Source organism: Capsicum annuum, chromosome 9 (assembly GCF_002878395.1).
Source record: "Capsicum annuum cultivar UCD-10X-F1 chromosome 9, UCD10Xv1.1, whole genome shotgun sequence".
NCBI lineage: Eukaryota > Viridiplantae > Streptophyta > Magnoliopsida > Solanales > Solanaceae > Capsicum > Capsicum annuum.
In genome coordinates, this window is record NC_061119.1 from 130,235,526 (window position 1) to 130,242,940 (window position 7,415).

Sequence of the window (7,415 nt, forward strand, 5' to 3'; positions counted from 1 at the left end):
TAGAGAATCTTGGGTTATTCCTGTAGAGATTTTGGATAGATTAATACCTCCTTCATATATTGATCCAATCACTCTCAAAATGGGAAGAAGATGATATAAGAGGGGAAGGGAGCTGGAGAATCATTTCCATTAAGAAAAAAAATGTTTTGTATGTATGAACATTGGCCACAAAAAAACTACATACCTGGATCGTAATGCACTATGATTGTTGTAATAGTAAAACTTGTGTTGTTACTTGTTATGGACTTTGATAATTTTAACTCATTGTTGGGAATATAAACGTTATTACTTATTGTATAAACAAATATATTTTTATTAACTTATGCATTAATAAAAAAAGATAACAGGAACTAAACACAACAGACTACAAACATATTTTTAGCAGATTACCCATCTGTTGCAACAGATGAATATTTTCTTAAAGAACATAATACAGTTAATCCAAATGGATTGTGTTAAACGAAAAAATAGACCAATCTATTACAACAGATGGATAATATGTTGGAAGAACTCAAACCCCTTACTACTGGAGTGTGCTTTTCCAATAGATGTGCAACAGATCTGCTGGAAGAACACAATACAATTCTTTCCACTGGTTTATGTTCTTCTAATAGATGACCAATCTTTTTCAATAGATGGTCCATCTATTGGAAGAACTCAAAACTCTTGCTATTTCTACGGAATTTAAAATTGTGTCAAATGCTCAAACCTACCTCCAACCCTCAACATGTTAAGAAAAAAATTAGACAAAATGAAAATTAAATAAGAAATAAAGTCAAAGTCTGACCAAATATAGATTTTTTCATTCAATACATATAAAAATTCAAAATAGAATAAAACAAAACATACATTACATTAGGTTTAGGTAGATCCGGTATGATTAAAATAAAATACATACGCTAAAAGAAAAAACATAACTTCATTATGATTATCATTACTATTATCATTATCATTATTAATATTAACATTATTATTGTCAACCGGCCAATCGCCAATCGACAGCAGCAGTGCCCTTCTCAACCTTTGAATCTCACAAAGCATTCTCACTCTCATGGTGCCCAACTCCACTAAAGTTCATTAACCTGCCTTTGAAGTTATCACACAGTATTACATAGAATCGTCATGTCCCAAATCAAATCAACCATATCTAAACATGCATGCATTAACAAAAAATATAAAACACTAAAGAAAAGAAAGAGTTTGAATTTAATACACGTATACTACCAACTAGTAGTTTTACAAGAAAAACATACCTAAACGGACGAAAAAGAAATCTGCTCTTTAAAGAGAAGTGATTGAAGATGTAATGGTGTTTTTAAGAAAAACAAGATGCAAGAAAGAGATAATGTGGAGTAGACTGAATGAATAAGGAGAGACCTATTTATAGAGAATTAAATTTGAATATGTTAGGCAAAAAATCACGATAGTTCAGCTCCTTTTTATTAATTACATGCCTTAACTAAATCAAACTGGTGACTTTTCGATTATTTAAATCAAACTGGTGAAAATTCATAACTTTTTACCTTTTTAATATTAATATTAGTTGTTAAAATTAAATAACTATTTTTCTTAATTAAATAAATCGAAGACTTTTCAGCTTTTAAATAATTATTTTTTTTAATAATAACTATTTTTATTGAGTTCTTCCAATAGATGGTCCATCTATTGTGATAGATAACCTATCTGTCATAATAGATTATCCATCTGTTGCAACTGATAGGTCATTTGTTGCACAGATGCACCATCTCTTGCAATATATGAGTTATCGGTTGGAAGAAATTAAGGCAGTCTTGCTATTGGTTTACTTCTTCCAATAGGTGATCTATCGGTTTCAACAGATAGACAATCTATTGGAGGAGCATTTTTTTTATTTTTTCCAATAGCTGATCCATCAGTTACTATAGATGGAAAATCTAATTCACAAATTAATTTGAATGTGTTAGACAAAAAGTCAGGACTGTTCATCTCTTTTTTAATAATTATATCCATTAGTTAATTCAAATTGGTGACATTTTGATTATTTAAATTAAACAAATAGATTTAAAAATAAAAATGGTGAAAAGTCATAACTTTTTACCTTTTTAATATTAATATTAGTTATTAAATAACTTTTTTTTATGATTTTAAATTGTGTTTATCATTTATTTCCTTATTATTTTTTATGAATCATTTTTCTTTATTAAATAATCAAAAAGTCATGACTTGTCACCCTTTCAATAATCATTTTTATTAATAACCATTTTTAGTTAGTTCTTCCAACAGATGTTGAGGCAGATTGGTCATTTATTGGAAGAACACACACCATTGGCAAGAACTTATTGTGTTCTTCCAGCAGATCTATTGCAACAGATGTTCCATCTATTTGAAGAACACACTCCAATAGAAAGGGTTTTAAGTTTATCCAATATATTATCCATCTATTACAACAGATTGGTCATCTGTTGGTTGAACACAATCCAAATTGATGAACAGTGTTGTGATCTTTCATTAAATGTCCATTTGTTGCAACAGATGGGTAATATGTTAAAAATATTTTATAGTCTGTTGTATTTAGTTCCTATTATCTCTTTTTATTGCTGCACTAGTTAGTAAAAAAATATTTTATATAATCAATAATAACATTTACATTCCAGACAATGACTTAAAATTATCAAAGTCCATAACAAACAAGAACACAAGTTAACTATTACAACGATCATGGTGTATTACGATTCAGGCATGTAGTTCTTCTGTGACCAACATTATTACATACAGAGAACCTATTTTTTATTGATGGGAATATAGTCCAATAGATTTCCCATTTGTTGCAACAGATGGGTCATTTGTTGGAAGAACTCAATTTAGTAGCAGCAAGGGTTTCTCTCGATCAGGTTTTTAGTTTTTGAGATTGTTATTACCCTACCCAGAAGATTAAGAAAAAAGGTTTTGAAGATGGTTACCCTGTGGGCCTCCATATTTTTGTACACTACTTCACGATGGGAACTGAAGATAAAACATTGTTTAATATTGAAGGGGTTGGAAGAATAAGGTACGTTCAAATGGATAGATCCACTTTCATGCGTGGGAGTTATGTAATACTGGTCAGGTTACCGTGACAGCACATATAAAGTAAATTAATTTTGTTAATTTAGTTTTTTATTGATCTTTCAAATAAGATCCTGTATTTTATAGTTAAGTTAGATAGGTGCGAATTGATAAGGCTGAAGGACCATGAAGATGGTGTCATACCCTGTTATAATTTAATTATGGCTTTTCTTATATTTATGTATGTCAAGTTTTTAGAAGGGATTAATACTCGATGGCAGTGTAGAGATTTAATAGTGATTGGACTGGTTTTAATGGTGCAATAGAGTTTGAGAAGGCATTCGAAGCCTCCCAGTGCAGCAAATAAGAATGAAAAATCAATAGAAATTTCCGTTATCCAAATTTTTATGGATGGGTTGCTCGGGTTGATAATTATACAGCAGAACGTGTTGTAAGAGAATACCTGGGAGGGAAAGGGGAGTTGCTAAAGATTATACATCTAAGACCTTATCAAATAAGAAACATAGGGTAGCAAGAAAGAAGCTTCTAGTGAATCTAGCCAATGAAATTGGCTTGAAAGATGAAAAATCTGAAGGAGCTGCAAATATGAAAGTGTATCCAAAAATGAAAATCCACCAGTTGCTTTTGAAAAGAAAAATGGTAATCTTTGCAAGATAATTGCAACTAGTTAGCATAGTCTAAGAGATCACCTCTAAAGAAAGAAACACAAGTCCAAGAAAGCAGCTTTACGAGCACCGAGGGATGGAAATATGTACAGTCAAGAATGAAACTTGTACCAAGAACTCCTGAAGTAAAAATAAGGGATCAAGCCAAGGCAGCAATTTCTGAAGTTTAACTTGTATCTCATTCCCTATGTTTGTGGTTCTGATCAGGTCAATGGCAGTGGAAACAAAAGGTTTGAAGTTGGGTAGAAATCACATTCCTTTTTGTTTCCACTGCAATTAACGTGACCAGAAGCACAAATAGAAGGCATAGGATGTAAGTTTAACTTCAAAAATTGCCACCTTGGCTTGATCCCTTATTTTTACTTCAGAAGTTCTTGGTGAAAGTTTCATTCTTGATTGTACATCTTTCTATCCCTCAGTTCTCGCAAAACTTGCTTACTTGGACTTGTGTTTGTTTCTTTGGAGGTGATCATTTACACCATGCTAACTAGTCGCAGTTCCTAGCAAAGTGCACAGCTCCAGTCTACTTCCCCATTTTTTTTTCAACAACGAGTGATGTATTTTCATTTTTGAATACATTTTCATTTTTACAGCCCATTGAGCTTTTTTATTTTTCATGTCAATTTTATCGGCTAGATTCGCTACCCATTCCTTACTACCCTGTGTTTCTTTTCTTTAATAAGGTCTGAGTTGAGATAGTTTTTAGCAGCTCTCTCTTCTCTCATAGATATTCTCCCAAGCACCTTCTATTATATAATCATCACCCCGAGCAACCCATCTATATAAATTTAGGTCAGGGCAATAACTATATTGATTTCCATTCTTTTTTGCAACAGTAAGAGGCTTCGAAGGCTTTTCAAAAGTCCATTGAACCCTTCAAATCATTCCAATCCTTATTGAATCTTTATACCGCCACCAAAACTTGATACCTTCTCCAAACTTGAAACATAAATAGTAGAAAACCATTATTAAACTGTAATAGTGTATCGACACCACCTACTAGGTTCATCAGCCTTATCATTACGGACCTATCAAACTTAAATATAAAATTCAATATCTAGTTTGAATGATCAATGCCTAATCAGTAAAAAAACATTCAAAAAATTAGTGCACTTTATGTGTGTTTTCACTATAATATGATAAGTAATACATACCTCCCACATATGAAGTGGTTCCTTCTGCAAGCAGTTATTCCTCTGAATACTTCTTTACTCTAGCCTTTTATGTTGGATGGGCAAAAGTTGACCCACTCTCACTTTCTTTTCTTTTGGGAGATATCTTTTATCTACAAACAAGAGAAAAAAATATTACAATTGATATCTATATAATTTTAAAAAAGGGTAACACGAAATTCAATAAATACAACATATTACAACAAAAAACCAACAAAAGACCAACATGTTGCAACAGATGGGTCATTTGTTGGAAGATATCAAAGGAAAAATGGTCTCGCAGACCCCTGTACATGTTCCCATTTGTAAAGTGGACACTTCTACTTAATCATTTGTCATCTGAACCCCTCAACTCATCAAAACACAATATTTTAAATCCCTCTGACTGTTGACTAAGCCTATGTAGCATTAAAGTGGTTGAGTTAGACACAACGTGTGTAGTCACACATGTGAGTACAAGTGGACATCATTTTTATATTAAAATAGATTTTTTAAAAAAATGGAAAAAAACCCTTCCCCCAAACCCAAAACCATTCTTCTTTCCTTGTAACCTCACACCCAACCCCCAAAACCCCACCATTACAGTCCCCACCTCCTGCCGTCCCCCACCCTCACCCCAAAAACACCACCATTATATCCCACTACACCCTCAAAACCCCACCATAATAGTGCAACCTACCCCCAAAACATTACCATTATATCCCCCTGTTGTTCCTCACCCCACCCCAAAACACCACCAGTATAGTGTCTCTTTTCCCCAACACACTACCATTACAACCTCTCCTCTCTTACCCCGAAAACACTATCATTCAACTCCCACCCCCTTCCATTTTCACCATCGTACCCCTACCCCATTTATTACATGTCTATTATTCTCTATTTTTACCACTATTGTATTTCTAATCCTCCATTTTCCACCACCATCATACCTCCACTCCTTTATTTTTTACTATCTTTAAAACTATAATTAATGATTGACATCAAACTAACAAAACTATAATTTTCTCAATTAATAATTCTAACTAAAATCTTTTCAAACTAAACAAGAGATTTCAAAAACTATAATTTTTTCAAGTAAATTTCTTAATTTTTTCAATTCATTTATGATGTGAATTTTCAAATACCATAGAGAGGTGGCTAATGATGGTGGTGTTCAAAAATAAAGGTGAGAAGAGAGAAGGAAAGATATTATTAAAGACTAAAAATGAAGGGGTGGGGCGGAGGGGGAGGTAAGCTTATTTTTTTTTTTCAAAAAAATTATTTTCTATCTCTAATGGGCAAATAAAATGGAATTTACATGGAAGTTGACGTGGCAGCAATTGTGTTACACGTACCAAAATAAGTTTTAAAATGTTGAATTTTATTGAGTTGAAGGGTTCAGATGAAAAAAGTCTAAGTAGAGACATTCACTTTATAAACACGAACAAGTACAAGGGTCTACGAGACTATTTCACCGAAATCAAATCAGTCTTGATACTGGTTTGATTTCTTCCAACAGGTGCTCTATTTGTTATAATAGATGGGTCATCTATTGGAAGAGTTATTTTGATTTATTCCAACCAACACCAACATCAATTCCCCAACAATACGAATGACATCAACAACAACATCAACAAGGGTTTTTAGTTTATGTTTACCAAAAATAGCATCACAATTTTGTCTTATGTCTATTTAATTTAAATAACTAGATTTAAATAATGTAAATAACTATTTTTTATCAAAGAAGACATGAAAAATTTCATGAACATGTGAAGAAAAAGACAAAAAGAAAAAATAAAAATAGTATACCATACCTACCATGTCAAGATCAAGGGGAACAAAAATACCAAAAGGACATGGACGACAGTCTGATTAATTCGGCAGAGAACCCAAAAAAGAGAAGAGAAGAGAAGAGAAAATTAAAAGAAAGAAGATGAGAAATATTAAATATATTTATGTGGTGGTTGAGAGAAAATTCTAGAGATGGGTTTGGTTTAATTATTACTATAAATATGTGTGGTGGTGGAACGTCCTTTACTCCCTTTGAGAAGAATAAAAATAGGAGATGGTGACATTGAAAAGACAATACAAGGGGGAGGACTTTTGACTTTTAAGTTATCCTAAAAGGCTAAAAACTTTTGAGCTCCTTCATTAGAATTTTATCTTTTTTATTTCTGACAGAAAATTGCTTAAAAAAAATCTATCAATATATGTTGCAACAGATATGCTATCTATTTAATAATTTCCAATGAATGGGTCATCTGTTGCAACTGATGTCTATATTTATTTGATAATTTCCAATAGATAAGTTATCTGTTGCAACAGGATAGTCCTTTGTTTATTTATGTCATGTCATTATTTATAATAACAAAACTGATTTATCTATAGTTAAAGGTAAGTTGATAAGTTCAATTATAATTTTAATTGATGTTGTTGCAATTATATGATCAACTATTATGTCCGTCCAAACCAGAGTCATCAATTGGTCAATTTGAGTGGAAATAATTCATATCAAGTCATTATTTGTAATAACTAAATTGATTTATCTAGATTT

At 31.9% G+C, this 7,415-nt stretch overlaps 1 long non-coding RNA gene across 2 annotated transcripts; it reads right to left on the reverse strand.

Annotated features, from left to right (window-relative positions):
- Window positions 1–758: 758 nt before the first annotated feature.
- LOC107841990 lies at window positions 759–6,813 on the reverse strand. Of its 2 annotated transcripts, none has more exons than XR_001665550.2 (3): window positions 6,680–6,813; window positions 4,865–4,995; window positions 759–1,086 (listed from the first exon to the last, which is right to left on the reverse strand). It is a non-coding gene; the product is annotated as an uncharacterized LOC107841990 (long non-coding RNA). The 2 variants fall into 2 exon arrangements; XR_001665549.2 differs by having other exon boundaries at window positions 784–1,086; window positions 6,676–6,813.
- Window positions 6,814–7,415: the final 602 nt, after the last annotated feature.